Source organism: Pseudophryne corroboree, chromosome 3 (genome assembly GCF_028390025.1).
Source record: "Pseudophryne corroboree isolate aPseCor3 chromosome 3, aPseCor3.hap2, whole genome shotgun sequence".
Lineage (NCBI taxonomy): Eukaryota > Metazoa > Chordata > Amphibia > Anura > Myobatrachidae > Pseudophryne > Pseudophryne corroboree.
In genome coordinates this window covers 702,301,770-702,325,683 of record NC_086446.1, presented here as the reverse complement: position 1 = coordinate 702,325,683, position 23,914 = coordinate 702,301,770, and the positions used below count along the sequence as shown (strand labels likewise).

The 23,914-nt window shown below is 50.7% G+C and overlaps 1 protein-coding gene and 1 pseudogene across 6 annotated transcripts in view; both read right to left on the bottom strand.

The window, feature by feature from the left end:
• Positions 1–23,914, bottom strand: part of CEP55 (centrosomal protein 55) — a 222,931-nt gene that overhangs the window by 83,704 nt on the left and 115,313 nt on the right. The window lies entirely within an intron of this gene.
• LOC134898468 (5S ribosomal RNA) lies at positions 9,435–9,552 on the bottom strand (annotated as a pseudogene).

Genomic DNA, 23,914 nt, shown 5'->3' with positions numbered 1-23,914 from the left:
TCCCTGAGACACAATCTGTATAGCCCAGGAATCCACCTGTGAGCGAACCCACTGGTGGCTGAAATTTTGGAGACGCGCCCCCACCGCTCCTGGCTCCACCTGTGGAGCCCCAGCGTCATGCGGTGGATTTAGTGGAAGCCGGGGAGGACTTCTGTTCCTGGGAACTAGCTGTATGGTGCAGCTTCTTTCCTCTTGTTTTTTAGAGTCGGCATCACCTGTCCATTGCAGAGTCCATAAGACCCTTCTGGCAGAAATCGACACTGCGTTTATTCTAGAGCCCAGCAGGCAAATGTCCCTCTGGGCATCCCGCATATATAGGACAGCGTCTTTGATATGTCCTAGGGTCAGTAAAATAGTCTCCCTGTCCAGGGTATCTAACTCCTCAGACAGAGTATGCTCCATGCTGCTACAGCACTACACATCCAGGCCGCAGCAATTGCTGGCCTCAGAAGAGTACCAGAATGTGTATAAACAGACTTCAGGATACCTTCCTGCTTCCTATCCGCAGGATCCTTTAGGGCGGCCGTATCCAGTGACGGCAGGGCCATCCTTCATTGCTATAATCATGTATTGGATGGCTTTAGTCATTTTAGGCTGCAACTTTGCCTCATCGTCATCGACACTGGAGTCCGAATCCGTGTCGACATCTGTGTCAACCAACTGGGATAGTAGGCGCTTTTGAAACCCTGACGGCCTCTGAGCTGTAGAATCAGACACGGGTTGAGACCCTGACTGATTATCCAACCTTTTATGCAAGGAGCTCATGTTATCATTTAACACCTTCCACATATCCATCCAATCAGGTGTCGGCGCCGTCGGTGGCGACACCACATTCACTTGCACTTGTTCTGCCTCCACGTAACCGTCCTCGTCAAACATGTCGACACAAACGTACCGACACACCGCACACACACAGGGAATGCTCTAATTGAGGACAGGACCCCACAAGGCCTTTTGGGGAGACAGAGAGAGAGTATGCCAGCACACACCCAAGCGCTATATAACCCAGGGATTACACAGTAACTTAGTGTTTACCCAGTAGCTGCTGTTTATGATAATTTTGCGCCTAAATTTGTGCCCCCCCTCTCTTTTTACCCTTTTTCTACATTGATACTGCAGGGGAGAGCCTGGGGAGCTTCCTCTCAGCGGAGCTGTGAAGAGAAAATGGCGCTGGTTAGTGCTGAGGAAAAAGGCCCCGCCCCCTCAGTGGCAGGCTTCAGTCCCGGGTCTGTGTAATAAAATGGCGGGGGCTCGTACATATATACAGTGCCCAGCTGTATATATGTGTCTTTTTGCCAAGAGGTGTCCTAATTGCTGCCCAGGGTGCCCCCCCCCTGCGCCCTGCACCCTACAGTGACCGGAGTGTGTGGGTAGTGTGGGCGCAATGGCGCACAGCTGCAGTGCTGTGCGCTACCTCATGTGAAGACAGGAGTCTTCTGCCGCCGATTTCGATGTCTTCTTGCTTCTGCCGGCTTCTGACTTCTGGCTCTGCGAGGGGGACGGCGGCGCGACTACGGGAACGGACGACAAGGTCAGGTCCTGTGTTCGATCCCTCTGGAGCTAATGGTGTCCAGTAGCCTAAGAAGCGCAACCTAGCCGCAGTTAGTAGGTTTGCTTCTCTCCCCTCAGTCCCACGTAGCAGAGAGTCTGTTGCCAGCAGAAGCTCTCTGAAAATAAAAAAAACCTAACTAAAATACTTTCTTATTAGCAAGCTCAGGAGAGCTCACTAAAAGCACCCAGCTCTGGCGGAGGGGCATAGAGGGAGGAGCCAGTGCACACCAGGTAGTACTAAATCTTTCTTTAGAGTGCCCAGTCTCCTGCGGAGCCCGTCTATTCCCCATGGTTCTTACGGAGTCCCCAGCATCCACTAGGACGTTAGAGAAAGCCAAAATAAGGGGTCTACTGGTACCTTCTCTCCCAAAATTTATGCAGAGAGAGGTATTACTCTCTTCCTGAAAGGCTGTAGGACCGGGCAGAGCCACCAAATATGGTTTCCGGGACCGTCGGAACAACGCCAACAAATGTTGGATACACCTATACCATTTTAGACAGAGTATCAGGACATCTATATCTAGAAATTAACTTGTATTGAGTCTCTACCACCAACGTGCTGGGGGAACAAACATGGGCTAATTTAAATATTTTCTCCCACTTGTCGGCATCCAGATCCCCTCCAAGCTCCTCCTCCCAGACTTGAGTGAATGAGGGGAGGATTGAACGGACATCCATTAATAAGAGATTGTATGTTAAGGAGATGGCATGGGGAGGAATGTTAGAGCCATCACAGAAACGTTCAAAGGGTCTAAGGGGCGATAATGGAGTTTTAGTAGAGTACTGAGAGAGTACAAAGTGACGGACTTGTAAGTATCGCCAAAAATCACCTGGTAGTAGATTCCATCGGTCCCGTAAAACTGAAAAGGGAACAATTACTCCTCCGCTCATCAACTAGCCGAGTGGACACAATCCCACTTTATACCAGCGTTGGAAGTGCATGATATGACATCCCGGGGGAAAGAGAGCATCAAACAAAAAGGACATATAAGAAGAAGCCATCGAGGAAAGAGAGGGGGATTTCCAGAGCTTTTTCCAGCCCAAAAGGGTAGGACCCACCGTCGGGTGGAGGACATGGGGGAGAATAGGAACCCATGGGGCGACATTTATGGGTATCGAAAACGTATTGCTTTCTTTCTGTACCCACTGCTTCCAAGGTTCTGCCCTAGACCAAAGCAAAATCCTATATAGGAGGCAAGCTTGAGGATACCCTTGAATATCAGGGAGACGCAGACCACCTTTATCCCTTTGTCTAGACAGCGTGGAGAATTTCAAGCGAGGCCTCCTCCCACCCCAGACAAAATCCCTGAATAGGCCTTGGATATCCTTGAACCATTTACTAGGAATTTTAATTGGTAAAGTCTGCAGTAAATATAAAATTTTTGGGAGGGAATTCAATTTGAGAACCCCAAGTCTACCAAGGCAGGAAAACGATTTAGAATTCCAAGTTTGCATGTCAGTATGTAACTTAACTAACAGAGGAGTAAAATTCAGATCGAAGAGGCGCATCAGATCATTAGAAAGAATAACTCCCAAATATTTCAGATGAGAATCATGCCACGCGAAAGGAAAGGCATTTTTCAGGCCCGGATCCATATTCTGTGGGGCCATAAGGTTCAAAACAACGGAGTTAGAATAATTTACTTTCAAATTAGAAAGATCCTCAAAGGTCTTAAACTCGTCCACCAGATTAGGCAGGGAAATTACAGTGTTCGTGATGGTAGCCAATAAATCGTCTGCGAATAGGGCCAATTTATATTCGTTATCTTGAAACTTAATCCCTGAAATGTTTGGATTAAGCCTAATCGCCATTGCCAGAGCTTCCATGCATAGAACAAAAATTAGGGGAGATAGAGGACACCCTTGTCTAGTACAGTTTTTGATATCAAGAGAGTTTGAAAGAGAACCAGTAACCTTAAACCGAGCCATAGGGGTAGTATAAAGAGCAAGGATACGTTGCTTACAAGTTGGACCCAGTCCCATGTGCCCCAGCACGCCGGCCATAAAACTCCAGTCTATTCTGTCAAATGCCTTTTCGCATCAGTAGACAAAAGGATTGCGGGGGAATCAACAGAGGAAATATGATGAATAAGAGCGATAATCTTGGATGTGTTGTCCTTTGCCTCTCAACCAGGGACAAATCCCATTTGATCATTATGTATGAGAGAAGGCAAAAGACATTTCAACCGATTCGCTAGGACTTTCGAAGAGAGTTTGACGTCGACATTAAGGAGAGAAATTGGGCAGTAGCTGGGGCACAAGGAGGGATCCTTACCTTCTTTGGGAATCACCACAATATGGGCCTCAAGAGACTGACAGGAAAAAGAACCATTTTCGGAGACCATGTTACAGGCATCTAAAAAAAAAGGGGAGCTAATTTATCTGTGAAAGCTTTATAATAAGTAATTAAAAAGCAGTCTGGGCCAGGGCGCTTACCAGAAGGAGTAGATTTGATAGCTTCCTCAAGCTCTAAAATAGTAAAGGGTGTCTCCAATTCCTTGGTGGCCTCCTCCGCGAACTTTGGAAAACTCACTTTCGTAAGTTAGTGGTGTATCGCGTGGAGTTTTATGGTGTCGTCTGAGTAAGCTGCAGGAGAAGGCAGGTTACACAGCGAGGAGTAGTACGAGCAAAATATCTCTGCAATTTTATCTGTATCATGGAAAGTGTGACCTTGGGCATCCCTTATAGAGGGGATAAAGGAAAATGCCCTCTGAGTACGAAGGGCCCTTGCTAACATTTTGCCTTGTTTATTACCCCAGCGGTAATATCTGTTGCGCCATTTCTTAAAAGCAAATTTAACTTTGTCTAAAAGCAACGTATTTAGAGAGGAGCGTGCTGCAGCAAGGTCGGCATAAGTGTCCTGAGAAAGGGAGGCTTTATTGGCGGTTTCTAGAGTAATAATTTTTTGTAAAAGTGTCTCAATCTGCCCTGTCTGTTGCTTTTTAAGATAAGACCCCAATTGAAAGCACTTCCCTCTCAAGACACATTTATGTGCCTCCCAGGTAATCAATTTGGAAAAATCATGAGAAACATTACAATCTAAATACATGTCTATGGTCTCCTCTAACTGAGCCTTGCAGTACAGATCATGCAGTAAGAATTCACTGAAGCGCCAAGGACGGTGCTGGAAGCCCATCGGACCAAAGGATAGATCTAACCGAACTGGGGTGTGATCAGACAAAGTCATCGGTCCAATAGACGAGGCCTGAACTAGGGATAAGTGTCTATGACTAACATATATATAATCTACCCTCGAGTAAGAGCAGTGCGAAGAGGAATAGTGGGTGAAATCTCGGTCCGATGGATGGAAAATCCGCCAGGCATCGGACAGCTGATGAACATGGAGCAGGCGTTTTACCCACCTTGATAATCGATTAAGGACTGGGTAGGGGATCTAAAGCCCAATTAAGGTCCCCACCCACAATCAGAGTCCCTTTTTTAAGAGAATAAATCTTATCCAAGATTCTTTCTAAAAAGGCTGTTTGGCCTAGGTTCGGGGCATAAACATTCACAAGCATAAAGACCCTATTAAAAATAGAGCACACAAGCAAAAGGCATCTCCCTCCTCCACTCTATGTACTTGAACCTTTGTAACAGGGAAGTGTTTAGGAAAAAGGATAGCCACACCTTTAGATTTTGATGGAGAATAATTGCAATAATATGAGGTAGGGAAAAACTTATTTCGAAGCTGAGGGGCAGACGCAGTGTCTGAAATGCGTTTCTTGTACCAAAACGATATTGGCTCTCTCCGCATGAATAGAACGAAGAGCACCAGCTCTCTTCTCAGGGGCATTTAGGCCCCAGGCATTTACTGAGAGTATCCTAAACTTAGAGGCCATTATTTAAATTGTGGAGAGATTATCGGAGAGCACAGGCAACGGATCAGACAGTAAAGGGAAAAGAAAGAGGGAAGAAAAAAGAAAAAGAACAAAACACAAAATGAAGAGAACACAGGAAAACATTCAGTATAACAATGTAAACAGAGATAAAAAGAGGCTCCAAAAAAAGGCGCCATGGTCTCGGAAAAAACATTGCGGTATAGGGACACACAAAGGGGGCCGTGACCCCGCCATCCTAAATAAAAAAGTTATAAATCTAAACATTGAAATGAGAGAAGAAAAAATAGAAACATTCAGTGTTATCACTTCTAAAGCAGTAGCACAATATCATCACATCACATTAGGTCTTTGCAAAACTAGAATAAAATGGCAATAAAGCAAACATATGCTACCCAGAAAAGCATGAAGCAGCAGGACTCTAAGAGTACAGTAAACCTCAGGTACAAATAAGAACAGTAGTGAATGTAGCATAGCAAGCCCCTAAGGGCAATGGAAGCTAGATAAAACAACAAATGCGGGATAATCGTGCATATAGAATCTGAACTATGCAGGGACCTCATCTCAGGAGAACAGGATGCCATTATCCAGGAGTGGAGGCAAAAAACAGTAGATACAATGTAGTAAAAACAAACCTTACACCATCCCTGTTATTAGCAAGTTGAGTTCAATACCTGGGGCGGAATGACTCCCATAAACTTTTTCTTAGGATGTGGTACCCACTGCCATCGTTCGTTCCTGGATGGAGTTGCAGGAACTATGTTGGGAAGAATAAATGCTTGCTAATCCGGTAAGGATTTATCCCCTAGGCCCAATGCGGAACAAAAGTCAGCCAAGTCAGCCTGGGGTCTGAAGGGACAAAGGTTTGCCAGCATGTATTACGTGCAGGGAGTAGGGAAAACCCCATCTATATTTTATGTCGCTCTTGCGTAAGGCCTACGTTACGGGTTTCAGTAATCTTCTTTGTTGAAGGGTACGCTAGGAGAGATCCTGGAAAATCTGGATACGAAAACCATTTAAACTCCACACCATCTAAGGCACAAATTTTACGGACAACCTCTACCTTCTATGTAAAGTAGTGGAGTCTGCAAATAATGTCCCGTGGGCGATCAGTAGCCGTGCCCCTCGGTAAGAGCTCTATGGGCCCTGTCAAATTCAATGGATTCGTTGAGGTCCAGGTTCAGGATATCACCAAATATTTTTCTTAAATGAGGGCAGACCTGGGCACGGATCTGCCCTCATTGATTAAGGGAGTCCTCACACTCGAAGGTTGTTACGACGGCCCCTATTGTCCAGGTCCTCTAATTTGTTTTGTAAGGCCCTCATATCAGACGCCTGTTGCGCAATACTTTCACGGAGCTGGGACACTTGATCCCCAAAGGAGTCTTTTTCTTCTTCCAGAGAAACGACTCTAGCACCTAAATACTTAATGTCAGACTGAACAGATGTTATCTGGGTCTGAAGAGAGTCTTGTAGCTGGCCTTCAAGGGCCTGTATGTCTTGTTTGGTAGGGAGGGAGCGGACGCGAGTAAGAAATTCACTAGATTTCTCCCCGCAGCAGAGAAATCAGAGCATGGGAATCTCCGGAGGAGGTAGACTAAGCCATCTTGGGAGAGTAGAGTAAGCAAGACTCATGCTATGTGGACCCAGGGACGTCCGCAGCTGGTGAAATTGAAAGATAGGACCGAAGATTTGGCTGAGATAAGTCACCACGCAGTGACCAGGAGATTTTCCCCTGCATATTTTTCTTACTTCTGGGCATCAGGAGGTAACAAGTGAAAAGACCATTCCAGAGGACAACAGTACATGCTAATAGGATAACGGAGAACACATTTCCCTGTCAGTGGACCGGCATGTCCAGCAGGGAGCAATCACATAGTATCAGCCCAAAAAGACATCTGAAACATGCAGATCAGGCAAGCAGACTCCAATTGAGATGCTCAGTAGGCCATGTGTCTGGGCGTCCAGGTATGAAAACCCACACTTTAGGAGACTAGAGGGTAGTGGGTCAACAGAGCATGGGCACATAGAGAATTCGGTGGGTATACGTGGACCTAGTATCAGTGACTGTATGGGAAGAGCAACTCCACCACTTTGAAGCAGTGTAACAAAAAAAGGTACCTGCAGTTGTGTGTAGAGGGTCCCAGCACTAGAAGAGAACAGGAGGTGGTCAGTTAGCAGCAGTCATTGGGATCCCCCAGCATCAGGGACTCATGCTGCATCCAGTTCCAGAGGCCGCTGCCTGCCCCTTCACCTCAGTGCAGCTCCCGTCTGCAGAAGTAGAGTCTAGACAGTATACCCTGCCGCAGGGTCCCACTGGAGGCAGCTGTATGCCGCAAGGGTCAGGCCGCATTTGATCAGACTGATTTCAGTCCGTCCCTCCCCGCACAATGTCTATCCGTCCGGATCTGGACTGGTCTTCCTTGAAGAGTGTCTTTTGCCTGAATCAGTGCCATGTATATGGTCCGAAGTTCTAAGAGCTTTATTGGCAGGCAACTTTCTTCTATGGTCCATTGTCTCCTGGAACCATAATCTTCCGGACACTGCTCCCCAGCCCTGGAGACTGGCATCTGTTGTCAGGATCTCCCATCTGATATCCAAAAGATTCTCCCTTTGTCTAGATGGGATGTCTATAGCCACCAGGCTGATGACTTTCTTACCTTGTGTGAAAGTACCACAGTCTGTTTCTTTATTGTCTGATATATTCCATTCCATCTGGCTAGAATCAGACGCTGCCGAGGTCTTGAGTGGAATTGTGCATACTCTACCATGTCGAATGTTGACACCATCAAACCCATCAGTCGCATAGCTGCGTGGATTGATATCGTTTGACTGTGTAACAACTCCTGAGAACTTGACTGTACCTTGCATATCTTGTTCCGAGGTAATACATTTTCTGCAGACTGGAATTCAGTACAGCCCCACAGTGAGTCATTCGTTGTGACTGAACCCGAGATGACTGCCCAATTTATGAACCACCAGTCCCCTCTGCAGACAAGTCAATGTCTGTTGGAGATGGCACAGAAGCCTTTCCTGTGCCAGGATAAAAAAAAGGTGATCGAAGTATGAAAATTTTCTTATCCCCTTCTTGCGGAGATAAACTGCCATAATCTTCATAATTTTGGTAAATACTCTGGAGGCTGTGGCTAACCCCAAGGCTAAGGTCTGGAACTGAAAATGCTGCTGGAGGCTGGTGAACCTTGAGATAACACTATGGAACAGTGCTATAGGAACCTGTAGCTAAACATCCTGACTATCCAGGGATACCCTGTATTCCCTGACTCCATGCCAAAAGTATGGAGCGCAACGTCTCCCTGTGAACCGTGGTACCCAAACTTATTTGTTTAGGATTTTTGAGATTGAGGTGAAAGAATCCTTCTGAACCCCAAACCCGGTTGGAGTAAAACCTGCTGTCCCCATTGTGCAGGGGTTACTGGAATGCCTATTCCTGACCAAAGCAATTTCTGAACTGCTTCTTGCAACCCCTGTCCTTCGCCTCTACCCGAGACGGACTGGAACAAAAAACTTCGAAGAGGATGCTTCTTGAAGAGAAACATAACCTAGATATACCATCTTGCACCCAGGCATCTGTTTGTAAACTGTTACCAGATATGTGCAGACTAAAAAAGTCGGCCCCCTATCCTGGGGACCCCCAGAAGGAGGCTCGCACCATCATGCTAATGGCTTATCCGCTGGTTTGGAAGCTGGCCCTCTGGTTGCCTTTGCTTCTTTGCCTTACCAAACTTATTGTATTGGGGCTATGTTCCTTTATGACCGACAAGGCAGAAAACTGACCTTCTTGGAGTCTGATTTTGACTCCAGAATATCTGTTAACTCCTTACCAAACAGAAACATCCAGCCAAACACAAATTTTCCAGAACCTTCTTTGATTCTGAATCAGCTTCTCATGTATGTAAGCAACACTGCTCTGCGAGCAACTATTGTTAATGATGATGCCCTAGAACATTAGTGTCCATATGAGCTATATGGGATTCTTGCTCCCTTGCAGGCGCTGAAAAACCTGTCTTCCAGTACCGCAGCCCAGTGTACCTACAGCACCAGGTATTCCAAGATGGTCTACCATCCAAGAACTAACCAGGCCCAAAACTGTTTAGCTTCCAAGATCTAGCGAGATTGGGCCCATCCAGTGTGGTGTGCTGTAGATTGCAAGGTAAAGTCATGGCTGGCCTTATGACTGCCCCAGTCAGAGACAAAATGGTTTTCAGAAAACCATCCCTCTTTTGACGTTGATGGCAAAGGCCATATATATTTTTGCACTATCAAATGATATGCGTCTCTCTATAGAAGGCATTTCCCATTTTTAAACAGTCCTCAGCTGGAAAAGGATATTTGGAATCCCATTTACTGGGAACCTATATTCTTTATTGGGCATAGCCAAACCTTTTCCCTGATTTTCATCAGCTGCTAGGGTCCCCCATGAGGAAGCCCTATTTTTGTGGGACGTTTAAACATAGGTACCTTATTTTTAACACACGCTCTACTGAATCCTAGAAGGACAGAAAAGCCTTTACTGCGCTCATTAACTCAGCTATATTTACCTGTTGTATGCCGAAGAAGAGTATATAGAGGTTTCATCGTCTCATGAATCATCCTGTGTAGCCTGTGCAGTTGATGATTTATTTACACTCGGTTTCTCTGCTTGTTTTATTAGAGAAGCTGTTGGGGATACCGTAGGTAGAAAGCTGCCTGTATGGGTTAATAATAAACCCTATTCCTGGTATCGAAGCTGTAGGAATTAACCTTTCAGCTATACTGGACAAGGTCTGTGCAAACATCGCCCAAAAGGCGATTATGCTGACAAGCAAACCATTTTACACATGAACCATCCTATACCAGATCAGAGAGGATAATACAGTTATTGCAAGACAACATATGAGTGTTGGTGTTACTTTAAGTGTACTCTCGTCACCTTTGCCGCTCTTAGACATGATAAATAATCACTTTCACAGTGTACTACACAATTTGTGACTGTAACCACTTTATTGTTCTAAAGTGACATCAATCTGACCCCTACCCATGCACCAGCATTGAGGATCAGAAGACCAACTGACAAACATATAATAAAGTCAGCAATCACACTAGCAGTCAGTCACATGTTATATATTAGTCATATGAGCACAATCAACGGCAAACACATTTTAAAGTATGTAGGAGTACATATTACTGAATTCTGTTTTTATACAGATCTTAATGTATTCAGACGCATTGCGAAGAAAACACAATAATGTACACAAACTCATATGCAAAAGGCACTTAAACTTAACTATCAATACTGACAAAAGTAGATAGAAATTTAATGATGTATAACCCGTACTCCGTAGAGTGGGATACAGGGAGACTGACCTCACTTCGAAGATCGATCAATACGTTAGCGAATGCAGAGTGGATCCAGGCGTTACTAGTGTACACCGCCGCTCCGGGAACTTTAAGTGAACACATACGCAGTGTGCATATAGACGCACCGGCCATACAGACGCCTGTGTTGCGACCGGGTAACCTCGCGGTAGCGCTTAGTGAACACAGACGCAGCGGCCTATGCTGCGACCGAGACCCCTCGTGGTAGCATCTGAGACTGAAGTGAGGCAACAGTTCATGGCGTGAGACTTGCGGAAACTGATCATGAACTGGGGGGAGGGGCGACCAGGTGTGTCTAACTCCCCACCGCTGACATCAACCGTAGGGATCGCAGCCTCATACTATTCCTGGTGCATAATGATCCCTAAGGCCTAGCGCTGGAGCACCCGTGGTGGCGGCGCGTCAGCTACTGTTTGGTAGTCTCCTTCCAATATAGTGCGGCTGTGTCCGTATTCCCTGACTATGGGGAACCGATGCCTTACCTTCTCCCCGTGCTCCGGCCACAGCCTGGTCACATCTGCTGGACCTGCTAGTATATCCGACACAGGCGCCCGCCGAGACAGCACTGTACACATGCGTAAGCATTTTTGCGACCCGGCGGAGAGTTGTCGGAGCGACTCTTTCCAATATGCGTATAAGACGCTGTTAAGAAAGATCGCTCAAAAACATAGTAAGACTATAAAAATAAAATAAGAAAGCTTAGGGCTGCCCTAGTACAGCAGCCCTCTGACCATGGTCCGGCTCCTGCCGCACCAAACAAAAAACTGATTTGCTTGAGCCAGTGGACGGGGATATGTGGACGGGCCCGTTGCATCCTGGGAGGCCTGAAAGCTTGTGATCGTTTGGTGCCAATCCGCTGTCGCTCCATCATATCCCATTGTTATCCTGTGGACCCTGCCTGAGAAATATGCACATATTTGTCATGTGTTATGTCCTGAGGAAGGGGCAACTGCCCTCGAAATATTGATATGTTACAATAAACACGTTTGTTTGGTGAGATTCAACTACTTGTTAAGTCTCTGGAATAGATAGATAGATAGATAGATAGATAGATAGATAGATAGATAGATAGATAGATAGATAGATAGATAGATAGATAGATAGATAGATAGATAGATAATGCAGCGGGACTCCGAGGCTTTTGAAAAGCAAATTGTATTGAAAAGGCTCACAACATGTATACCGACATTTTGGGGCACAGCCGCCTTGAAAACGGGGTGGCTGTGCCCCCAAACGTCGTTATACATGTTGTGAGCCTTTTCAATACAATTTGCTTTTCAAAAGCCTCCGAGTGCAGCCGCATTATTCTAATACTCTGCATCATTAACCCAGAGGGCACCGGAGCATCTAACAGCGCAGTGGAATGCCAGACTATCTACACACACACATATTATATACTAGGTGCTTCATCGCGCCCTACGGGCGCTCTTCACACCGTCGCAAGGGGCTACGCCCCCTTAACCCTTGCATACCTTTCTGGGGTTCAATATTTGTATTATATGGAGTATTACCTGCATTCCTTTGTTAGTGGTTAAATATTGCACAATGAAAGGGCGTGCAATGGTGAAGGAGGCGCAGCCCCTTGCGACGGCGTGAACAGCACCTGCAGGGCACGATGTACAGAATGTAGCGGGTGCGGGGGGGACTGCGGATGGTGTCTGTAGATGCTGCGGGTGGAGGGGCGGTGGAAGTGGGGGTGGGGCCCGGATGGGGAAGGTGCTGCAGGTGGTGGAGGGGCAGGTGCGGGGGTGCCATTGGTGGGGGAGGGGTGGGGGGGACCGCGGATGGAGGAGGGTGTCTGCAGATGCTGTGGGTGAAGGGGGGCAGGTGTGGGGGGAGAAATATAAGGGGGGTGGATGGTGAAGGGGGCCTGGAGGTGCTGTGGGTGGAGAAGGGGCGGAGGAGTGGGAGCTGCAGGTGGTGTAGGGGGTCTGGAGGCACAGCGTGTGCGGGAGGGGTGGAGTGCCGCATGTGGTGGAGGGGAAGGTGCGGAGGTGTGGTGCATTGGGGAGAGGTCAGGAGGCGCTGCGGGTACTGTACCTGCCAAAAAGGTAGTTGGAGGGTATGCAGTAGCAGGGCCAGGACAGGGGTGACAGGGCCAGGACAGAAATGAAGGGGACAGGATAGGGGTGACAGGGCCAGGGTAGGGGTGGCAGGGCCAGGGCAGGGGTGACAGGGCCAGTATAGGGTTGACAGGGCCAGTATAAGGGTGACAGGGCCAGCATAAGGGTGACAGGGCCAGCATAAGGGTGACAGGGCCAGCATAAGGGTGACAGGGCCAGGATAAGGGGTGACAGGGACATGACAGGGCACGGGAGAGATTGGTATTAGGGACAAAACAGTGGTGACAGACAGATGTGTCTTACCGGAGTCACTGCTGCTGTTCCACTCCAACCTGTTGGGATCTGCTGCTGGTGGAGACTTGGCATGGCTGACTCTCTTAGGCTGGAGTCCTGCTTCCTCTGCCCGTCCGCATCCCTCCCCCCCTCCTCAGTCACACACCGCAGACCTTGCGCAGCTGCCGGGCACTGTGGTAAGGGGAGACTGGGAGTGACTGGTTAGCTGCCAGGAGACGCTGCGGCTGGAGGGAGGAGGGGGTCGGAGCCTGCAAACAGCTCGGACTTCTGCAGCGCTACCCGCCGGCTAAAGTGTGTGAATGAGCTGGGCGCACCTCACTGCGGGTGGCAGCGCTGCAGCTAGCGGTGGGGTTGCCGGGGCTGGAGATAACAGAGGCAGTACGGAACCTGCACAGCGGCTGGTGCCCCACAAAACTGCAGCTAAGAAGCGTGGAGTGTGCCAGAAAGTGACGCTCCTCTGCGCCAGAGAGACCCTGCTGAGTATGCTGATGTGGGGGGTCAAGCACACAGTGAGCCGGTGCCCGTCTGTCTGTACGGCATACCCCCTCACACACCCCCATACCTCCCAAATGTCCCGATTTTCGTGGGACAGTCCCATTTTTTGGCGTATGTCCCGCTGTCCCACCCGCAGGTCGCAGTGTCCCGTGGTGGGGGGGGGACAGTTGGAAAGCTCCTGTACTCGCTGTTCTGCTTAGCAGAGCAGCGGTGAATAGTGGAGACTGAGGGAGAGGGGGCATCAGGGGGTACGGATTAATGGGGGGTTCCTGCAGCAGAGCCGGATTAAGTGGGGGGAGGGGGCAGGGGGTACGTACCGTTGGCCCCACAGTTTTAGGGGGCCCCCCGGCTCGAGTAGCTCTGTCCCAGCTCAGAAGCTCCCCCAGCAACAACGGCAGCATTGTGCTACAGTCAGCACACGCTGCTGCGTGTTGGCAGGTCTGTGGTGTTGCAGGGAGGCAGCAGTCTCCCTGCTTTCTTCTGCCTGTGCGGGTGTGTAGGGGGGAGCGACCACCTCCTCTGGATTTAGCCCTAGCTGAGGGGCCAAATTTCCATAAAAAATAAATAAATTCCGGAATTTGCATAAAGAGGCGTGGCCTCGCGGGCCGCGATTAGGCCACGCCCCCAACCGACAGCAGGCTCAGCATTGAGATAGGGCTCCCCTGTCTCAAGTGCCCTGGGCCCCCTGGACTCAAACAGCCCCTGGGGGCATGCCAGCAGCTCACAGAGCGCTGGGCATGCCCCCTCACTGACGATAACGGAGGCCCTCCCGTGAAGCCACGCCCCTTTTTCGCAGAGTGCGTGTCCCTCCTTCTGTCTGAAGAAAGCTCCTGAAGAAAGCTGGGAGGTATGCACACGTGCCTGTGCCATGCCCATACTATCTGCTTCTTCTCCTAGTCTCCTATAGATTTGGCCAGATCTGTGACTCATTTGACTAACTCCGCCCAGTGTTGTGACTCCGCCCAGCGTTAGCAAATGAGTCACAGATCTGGGCTATTATATAGGAGATATTATATATATATATATATATATATATATATATATATATATATATATATATATATATATATATATATATATATATATATATATATATATATAGTACCTTGTTGCCCCGGCACTCCAAATATCCACTAGGGGATATGTCTCGCTCCGGTGCCTTCCTCCGTGGAGAGCTTTGGTGAGGCCCCCCAGGGTATAGCGATCACAAAAGAGGCGGCACTCAGAGGCTGTCACAAAATCTTGTAATAGTGCAAAAGAGAAATCAAAGTTTCGGGGACCAGTTCCCCTTCTTCAGGATATGTGTAAACACTGCACGACAAACATTTAAATACTTAAACGAAATACTTACCCCCCACCTCACACCCAATCACCTGGCGTCTCCCCTGGTCTCGCCGCCGTTCTCACCGCCCGGCGCTGCCGGCTGCGTCCACTTCCGCCCGAAGTGACGTCGCGGGAGTGTGCCGCGTTACCATGGAGACGCTGGCTATACTCAATAACAATAACAACACATCCGTGAACCTTATTTAACAAAAGTATGCAGTGCAAATCAGAAACTAGTTTCATCCTAGTGCGTGTCACTATAAAGTGCTAGTATCAGCTAAAAACATTAAGAAAAAACACACATTTAAAAAAACAGTGTTAATACCTTTTGAAATCCCCCACTAAAAGTGTCAATACCACGTAACAATATTATCTCATAATCATAATAACGCAAGCCGCTCCTGTCCTTCCTTGTCCTGAACCATCTCAATAGCAAATGTCTACATACTCTAACATTACGACATTTAAGGGAATTTTTATTATAGTTAGGCTTAACTCCCTCACTGTGCATTCACCAGATCATCTGTTGGTTTCACGGGTGCAGGAGCTTTATTAACCGCTAATACACTGAACAGCTACGGCCATCCTTCCCACTAAGTATTTCATCTCCCCTATCCATTTTATGAACCCGATGGGGTAAAAAATGTCTTAAAAATACTGCTACCCTTAAATGTCGTAATGTTAGAGTATGTAGACATTTGCTATTGAGATGGTTCAGGACAAGGAAGGACAGGAGCGGCTTGCGTTATTATAATTATGAGATAATATTGTTACGTGGTATTGACACTTTTAGTGGGGGATTTCAAAAGGTATTAACACTGTTTTTTTAAATGTGTGTTTTTTCTTAATGTTTTTAGCTGATACTAGCACTTTATAGTGACACGCACTAGGATGAAACTAGTTTCTGATTTGCACTGCATACTTTTGTTAAATAAGGTTCACGGATGTGTTGTTATTGTTATTGAGTATAGCCAGCGTCTCCATGGTAACGCGGCACACTCCCGCGACGTCACTTCCGGCGGAAGTGGACGCAGCCGGCAGCGCCGGGCGGTGAGAACGGCGGCGAGACCAGGGGAGACGCCAGGTGATTGGGTGTGAGGTGGGGGGTAAGTATTTCGTTTAAGTATTTAAATGTTTGTCGTGCAGTGTTTACACATATCCTGAAGAAGGGGAACTGGTCCCCGAAACGTTGATTTCTCTTTTGCACTATTACAAGATTTTGTGACAGCCTCTGAGTGCCGCCTCTTTTGTGATCGCTATATATATATATATATATATATATATATATATATATATATATATATATATATATATATATATTTATTAGGTGATTCATCGCGCCCTACGGGCGCTCTTCACACCGTCGTTAGGGGCTACGCCCCGTTAACCTCTGCACGCCTTTGAACATACGCAGGGCGGTAGATAACAGAATCAGAAACGCAGGGCAGTATAGAGGGCATACAGAAATGGTGTCCAGTTGAGATAAGATAGAGAGGCATAGGGGGGAGGGAGAAAGGGAATGTACAGAAACGCTGTGCGATCGGTAAAGGATAGGGAGAGTCAGGGTGGTAAGGAGAGGATAAAGAGAGGGAAGGGGTTAGACAGAAAATACCGTTGCAAGAGGCTACGACCCGTTATCCCCTGCACTGGCTTCAGCTGTGCTATAATTGTTTTTAGATGGAGTATTACCTGATTTTTTTTTTATGGCAGTGGGTAAATATTGTAAGGGGGGAGGGCGTGCGATTGTCAAAGGGGCGTAGGCCTTTGTGAGGGCGTGCAGAGTGGCCGCAGGGCACAATGAATAACATAGTGTAGTATATACTGCTAGTGTCTGCATTATGAAGTACCAGATGAGTAACAGCAATGCACTGTAGATAAGATACCAAAGTGCTGTGGCCACAGGTACCAGAGCCGCTTATACATACAATGGCCACAGGTAGCAGAGCCGCTTATACACACAATACCCACAGGTAGCAGAACCGCTTATACACACACAATACCCACAGGTAGCAGAGCCGCTTATACACACATTACCCACAGGTAGCAGAACCGCTTATACACACAATACCCACAGGGGGCAGAGGCGCTTATACACACAGTGCCCACAGGTAGCAGAGGCGCTTATACACACAATACCCACAGGTAGCAGAGCCGCTTATACACACACATTACCCACAGGTAGCAGAACCGCTTATACACACAATACCCACAGGGGGCAGAGGCGCTTATACACACAGTGCCCACAGGTAGCAGAGCCGCTTATACACACACAATACCCCCAGGTAGCAGAGGCGCTTATACACACAGTGCCCACAGGTAGCAGAGGCGCTTATACACACAATACCCACAGGTAGCAGAGCCGCTTATACACACAGTGCCCACAGGTAGCAGAACCGCTTATACACACAATGGGCACAGGTAGCAGAGCCACATGTACACACATTACCCACAGGTAGCAGAACCGCTTATACACACACAATACCCACAGGGGGCAGAGACGCTTATACACACAGTGCCCACAGGTAGCAGAGGCGCTTATACACACACAGTGCCCACAGGTACCAGAGCCGCTTATACACACAATACCCCCAGGTAGCAGAGGCGCTTATACACAGTGCCCACAGGTAGCAGAGGTGCTTATACACACAATGGGCACAGGTAGCAGCGCCACGTGTACACACAATACCCACAGGTAGCAGAGCGGCGTATACACACACAATACCCACAGGTAGCAAAGCCGCTTATACACACAGTGCCCACAGGTAGCAGAGCCGCTTATACACAATGGGCACAGGTAGCAGTGTTGCTTATACACATAATGGCCACAGTATTAGTGTTTCTAATTAATCCAATGTCCATTGGTAGCAACTATACTCATAAAAGTTTGGGGGGTTTGGAAAGGGGGTGGGTTCAGTGAGGTTCCTATCCGTGCGGCTGATCAGCCCGATTCAGGGAATAACTTGTAGCGGCTGTGGATGGTGTCCGAGGTGCTACGTGTGGTGGAGGGGTGGGTGTGGGAGGGGGTCCAGAGGTGTTGTGGGTGGCGGAGGGGTGGGTGCAGGGGCACGGATGGCGGAAAGGGTGCAGAGGTGCAGTGGGTGGGGGAGGGGTAGGTGTAGAGGGGGCGCGGATGGGGAGTGTAGTTGCTGTTGGTGGGTGCGGGGGACTGTGGATGAAGGAGGGGGTATGGAGGTGATGTGTGTGTGGGAGGGGCGATGTAGGGGTGTGCGTTTGGAGGTGCAGGGGGGGGAGCTTAGGTGATGGGTTTCAGAAGTGCTGTGGGTGGGGGAGGTGTGGGATGTAGATGTTGTGGATGGGGGAGGGGTGGATGCGGGGGAGCTGTGGATGGGGGAGGGAGTCCGGAGGTGGTTCGGGTGGTGGTACAGAGGTGTTGCGGGTGGGGGAGGGGCAGGTGTGAGAGGTCCGCAGATGTGGAGGGTTTCTGCAGATAATGCGGGTGGGGAGGTGCTGTGGTTGTGGGAGTGGTGGGGGTGTTGCGGGTGGGGTAAGTGATGTGGATGTGCGGTAGCCAGGGGAGGGGCGGGTGCGGGTATGGCACAGATGGGGGAGGGGGTCCGTGGGCGCTGTGGATGAGTGAGGGGTGGGTGCGGGGTTACGGCGGTTGTGGTGGGCCAGGTGTGCTGCTGCGGTGGGTGGGGGAGGGTGCCGGTGCAGGGATACCGCAGTTGGGGTAGGGCGGTTGGTGCAGCTGCGGCGGGGAGGGGCAGGGGAGGGGGTGCGGCGGTGGGGAAGGGGCGGGTGTGGGGATGCTGCGGTTGGGGTGCCAGGGGTGTGGGTCTGTAGATGATGCTGGTGGTGGAGGGGCAGGTGCAGGAGGCTGTGGATGAAGGAGGGGGTCTGGCGGTGCTGTGTGTGGGGGAGGGGGGATGTAGGGGGAGGTGGGGTTGCAGAGGGGGAGGTTGGGTGATGGTTTGTAGAAGTGCTGGGGGTGGGGGAGGTGTCTATAGATGATGGGTGTGGGGGAGGGGCCGGAGGTGCTGTGGGTGGGGGAGTGGTGGCTGTGGGGGTGTGGTGGGGGTCCGGGTGCGCCGCGGGCAGGGGAGAGGCGGGGATGGGGCAGGGGATCAGAGGGCGCTGTGGGTGGGTGAGGGGCTGGTGCGGGGTTAACGCAATTGGGGAGGGCCGGCTGTGGTGGTGTTGCGGGTGGTGGAGGGGCAGGTGCGTGGGTGTTGGGGGGGGGGGGAGGGGCGCGTGCAGGGGTGCTGTGGGTGGGGGCCATTTGGCGGGGTGGTGCGGTTGGGTGGGAGGTGGGTGTGAGGGTGCCACGGTTGCGGGTGCGGGTGGTGCTGCAGGAAGGGGAGGGGTGGGGGTGCGGGAGCAGGGGTCCTGTGCGTAGGGGAGGGGCGGGGTGCCATAGAAACATAGAATTTGTCGGCAGATAAGAACCACTTGGCCCATCTAGTCTGCCCCCTTTTTTTTTTTTTTATATTATTTTTATCTCTAACCTTATTTGATCCTTATTTCTTTGTAAGGATATCCTTATGTCTATCCCATGCATGTTTAAATTGCTCTACTGTCTTAGCCTCTACCACCTCTGATGGGAGGCTATTCCACTTGTCCACTACCCTTTCTGTGAAATAATTTTTCCGCAAATTTCCCCTGAACCTCCCCCCCTCCAGTCTCAGTGCATGTCCTCGTGTCCTATTGCTTCTCTTCATTTGGAGAATGTTTCCCTCCTGGACTTTGTTAAAACCCTTGATATATTTGAAAGTTTCTATCATGTCCCCCCTTTCCCTTCTCTGCTCCAAAATATACATATTGAGATTTCTTAGTCTTTCTGGGTATGTTTTGTGATGTAGGCCATGCACCATTTTAGTTGCCCTCCCTTGTACAGTTTCTAATGTATTAATATCCTTTTGAAGATATGGCCTTCAGAACTGAATACAGTATTCTAGATGAGGCCGTACCAATGACCTATACAGTGGCATTATTACTTCTTTCTTTCTGCTGCTGATTCCTCTCCCAATGCAGCCAAGCATCTGACTAGCCTTCCTCATTGCCTTGTTACATTGCTTACCTGCCTTTAAGTCATCTGAAATAGTGACTCCTAGATCCCTTTCCTCCTCAGTAGTTTCCAGTATAGTGCCATTAATACTGTATTTAGCTTTAGGATTTTTGAGACCCAAGTGCATGATTTTGCATTTTTTGGCATTAAACTGTAATTGCCAGACTCTTGACCATTCCTCTAATCTACCTAGATCCTCAATCATTTGTTTTACCCCACCTGGTGTGTCTACCCTGTTGCATACCTTTGTGTCATCTGCAAAAAGGCATACTTTCCCTTTAATGCCATTTGCAATGTCACCAATAAAGATATTAAAAAGCACTGGTCCAAGTACAGATCCCTGGGGTACTCCACTGGTAACATTTCCCTCATGTGAATGCACTCCATTTACCACAACTCTGTTTATCCTTCAACCAAGATCTTATCCATTCAATAATCCTAATATCCAATCCCAAACTTTCAAGTTTATTTAGCAGTCTGCGATGTGGAACTGTGTCAAAAGCCTTACTAAAGTCTAGATAAGCTATATCCATGCTCCACCTTTATCCATCACTTTAGTCACACAATCAAAAAATAGGTGGAGGGTTGGGAGCAGAGGTGATATGGGTGTGGGAGAAGCTGGTGTGGGAGTGCCGTGGATGGGAGTGTGGTGCCATGGGTGTGGGGACAGGTGCGGGGGGCAGGGATGGGTGCAGTAGTGCTGCGGTTGGGGTGTGGGAGACGGCTGCGGGGGTTTCCGAGGGTTGGCGCGGGTGCGGGAGCAGGGGTGTTGCGGATGGGTAAGGGGCGGGGTGCAGGAGGGGCAGATGCGGTGGTGGTGCGGGTGGGGAGGAGGGGTGCAGCAGGGGAGAGGTGGGTATGGGGGTGGAGTGGGGGAGGGGCGGGGGTGCCGCGGGTGGGGGAGGGGGCAGTTTGCCGGGGTGGTGCGTTTGGGGGTGAGTGTGAGGGTGCTATGGTTGCAGGGGCGGGTGGAGGGGTGCTGCATGTAGGGGAGGGGTGGGGGTGCGGGAGCAGGGGTGCTGTGCGTAGTGGGAGGGGCGGGGTGCCATGGGTGGGGAGTTGGGAGCAGGGGTGATGTGGGTTTGGGAGGGTTGGGGGAGCTGTGGGAGAAGCTGGTGTGGGAGTGCCGTGGGTGGGGGAGGGGGGGTTCTGGGCGTGGTGCCATGGGTGGGGGACAGGTGTGGGAGGGCAGTGGCGGGTGCAGTGGTGGTGCGGATGGGGGGTGGAAGGCGGCAGCGGGGGTTCCGAGGGTTGGGGGGGTGGCATGGGTGGGGGAGGGGGTGCAGGAGCAGGGGTTTTGCGGATGGGGGAGGGGTGGGTGCAGGAGGGGCAGATGTGGTGGTGGTGGTGCGGGTGGAATGGAGGATGCAGGGGTGTATCGGGGGGAGAGGTGGGTATGGGGGTGGAGTGGTGCCACGGGTGGGGGAGGTGGCGGTTTGCCGGTGTGGTGCATTTGGGGGGGTGGTGGGTTTGAGGGTGCCACGGTTGCAGGGGCGGGTGCAACAGGTAGGGGAGGGGTGGGGGTGCGGGAGCAGGGGTGCTGTGCGTAGGGGAGTGGCGGGGGTGCCATGGGTGGGGGGTTGGGAGCAGGGGTGATGTGGGTGTGGGAGGGCTGTGGGAGTGCCGTGGATGGGGGAGGGGGGGGTGCTGGGGGTGGGGTGCCATGGGTGGGGGGACAGGTGCGGAGGGGGGGCAGGGGCTGGAGCAGTGGTGGTGCAGTTGGGCGGTGGGAGGCAGCTGCAGGGGTTCCGAGGGTTGGGGGGGTGCGGGTGCAGGAGGCGCAGATGCGGTGGTGGTGCGGGTTGGGTGAAAGGTGCAGGGGTGTAGCGGGGGGGAGGAGAGGTGGGTATGTGGGAGGGGCAGGGTTGCAGCGGGTGGGGGAGGGGTGGGGGGTGCTGTAGGTGTGGGAACTGCGGGTGGGGGCGGGAGTGCCGCGGGTGGGAGCGGATGTGGGGGATGCGTTGGGTGCCGCAGGGGGGGGGGGGGGGGGGGGGCAGCGGGTGTTGGTGCAGTGGGTGGGGGAGGGGGCAGAGTGCCACGGGTGGTGGGTGGGTGCCGCGGGTGGGTGGTGCGGCGGGTGGGGTGGAGTGCCACGGGTGGTGGGTGGATGCGGTTGGAGCGCGGGTGGGTGGTGCGGGTGTTGGTGCTGCGGGTGGGGGAGAGGGTGGGAGTGGCGCGGGTGGGGGGCGAATGCGGTTGGTTGCCGCGGGTGTTGGTGCTACGGGTGGGGGAGGGGCGGGAGTTCCGCGGGTGGGTGCCGCGGGTGTTTGTGCTACGGGTGGGGGCGGGAGTGGCGCGGGTGGTGAATGGATGCGGCGGGTGTTTGTGCTACGGGTGGGGGAGAGGGCGGGAGTGCCGCGGGTGGGTGGCGGATGCGGCGGGTGTTTATGCTACGGGTGGGGGCAGGAGTGCCGCGGATGTTGGCACTGCGGGAGGGCCGCGGGTGGTTGCCGCGGGTGGGAGGGGGGGCGAGTGCGGCTGTGAGTGCTCAGCATTTTTCCCTGACTCAGCGGCAGCCGCAAGACTGAGGCGGGTAGTGTGAGTTCCGCTCACAGTCAGCGGCTGCGATGTCACCAGGGGCAGGGAGTGTACGGGGAGATGGGAGACAGGACCCTGGGCGGAGATGGGGAGGGTACTGGGCGGAGAGAGGCAGGGGACTGCTCCTGCCCAGCGTTACGGCCACGCACAGAATCACAGAGTTGGGCTAATATTTAGGAGATATATATATACTAGGTGATTCATCGCGCCCTACGGGCACTCTTCACACCGTTGTTTGGGGCTACGCCCAGTTAACCCCTGCACACCTTTGGACATACGCAGGGCGGTAGATAACAGAATCAGAAACGCAGGGCAGTATAGAGGGCATACAGAAATGGTGTCCGGTTGAGAAAAGATAGAGAGGCGTAGGGGGGGAGAAAGGGAATGTACAGAAACGCTGTGCGATCGGTAAAGGATAGGGAGAGGCAGGGTGGTAGGGAGAGGATAAAGAGAGGCAAGGTGTTAGACAGAAAATACTGTTGCAAGAGGCTACGACCCGTTAACCCCCGCACGGGCTTCAGCTGTGCTATAATTGTTATTATATGGAATATTACCTACAAAAAAGTTTATGCTATTGGGTAAATATTTCAAGGGGGAAGGGCGTGTGATTGTCACGGGGGCGTAGGCCTTTGTGAGGGTGTAAAGAGTGGCCGCAGGGCACAATGAATAACATAGTGTAGTATATACTGCTAGTGTAAGCAGCGCAGCATATACACACAGTGGCCACAGGTATTAGAGCCGCGTATACACACAATGGACACAGGTAGCTGAGCCGCTTATACACACAATGGCCACAGATAACGGAGCCACGTATCCACACAGTGGCCATTAGTAGCAGGGCAGCTTATACACACAATACCCACAGGTAGCAGAGCCGCTTATACACACAATACCCACAGGTAGCAGAGCCGCTTATACACACAATACCCACAGGTAGCAGAGCCGCTTAAACACACAGTGGCCACAGGTAGCGGAGACGTTGATAAACACAGTGCCCACAGGTAGCAAAGACGTTGATACACAACGTGCCCACAGGTAGCAAAGCAGTTTATACACACAATGACCACAGGTATCAGTGTTGCTTATACACACAATGGACCCTGGTAGCAGTGCCACTTCTACACACAATTCCCATCGGTAACAGAGGCACTTATACACACAGTGGCCATAGGTAGCTGAGCCGCTTATACACACAATGGCCACAGGTAGCAGCACCACTTATACACACAATGGCCACTTTTAGCAGCACCGCTTATACACACAATGGCCACAGGTAGCAGTGTCACTTATACACACAATGGCTACTGGTAACAGAGCCGCGTATACACACAGTGGCCACAGGGAGCTGTGGGTATACGTGACACAATGGCTACAGGTAGCAGTGTCGCTTAGACACATAATGGCCACAGTAT